This window comes from Dipodomys spectabilis, unplaced genomic scaffold, assembly GCF_019054845.1.
Source record: "Dipodomys spectabilis isolate Male_0828 unplaced genomic scaffold, ASM1905484v1 ptg000300l, whole genome shotgun sequence".
NCBI lineage: Eukaryota > Metazoa > Chordata > Mammalia > Rodentia > Heteromyidae > Dipodomys > Dipodomys spectabilis.
In genome coordinates this window covers 754,145-754,888 of record NW_024870977.1, presented here as the reverse complement: position 1 = coordinate 754,888, position 744 = coordinate 754,145, and the positions used below count along the sequence as shown (strand labels likewise).

Below are 744 nucleotides of genomic sequence, written 5' to 3'. Positions count from 1 at the left end.
AGCGATGGTAAATAATGCTGCAGTAAACATAGTTGTGCTGGTAGCTTTAGTGTGGTCTTGTTTGTGATCATCTGGGTAAATGCACAAAAGTGGGATTCCTGGGTCATAGGGGAGGTCTATGTGGAGTCTTTTGAGGAACCTCCATAGTACTTTCCAAAGGGTTGAATAAGTTTACACTCCCACCAAGAATGCAGTACAGTTCTCTTGTGGCTACATCCCCTCCAGCATCTGTTGTTGTAAAAGTATGGAACGGTTCAGGAATTTGCCTGTCATCCTTTCTCAGGGGCCATTCTAATCTTCTCTGTATTGTTCCAATGTTAGAGTACTTGATGCTGAATTGAGCATAGAACATTTTTTATATATAAAGTGTAATTTATTTTCTTAAACTAGACAATTCAACAAAAAGTAAGCTCAAAATAATTGCCATGAAATCTTAGAACCATGTACTTCTTACATAAGCACACATTTAAGAATAAAGACTGACATGTCAAAAACAAAATAATTCCAGATATTTGTTGTTCAAGAGATGTGTAAGAGGAGGAATTCAATTATTTTATACAAGGCACCTGTCATAATGAACACTGAAGCAAGTGTTAAGGTTTTTTTTTTAAAGTTTTAATGTTTTAAACATATTTAATTTTGGGAATTTGCTTATGTATGCCAAAACTAGGACTGTTTGGCAGGACATAAATTTTTTGGGGGGTGGGAGTCTGCGAGTGGGGCCTGAACTCTGGGACTGGGCGC

At 37.2% G+C, this 744-nt stretch overlaps 1 non-coding gene across 1 annotated transcript; it reads right to left on the bottom strand.

The window, feature by feature from the left end:
* Nucleotides 1–238: 238 nt before the first annotated feature.
* LOC122127408 lies at nt 239–341 on the bottom strand. The gene has a single exon (XR_006151144.1). It is a non-coding gene; the product is annotated as a U6 spliceosomal RNA (small nuclear RNA).
* Nucleotides 342–744: the final 403 nt, after the last annotated feature.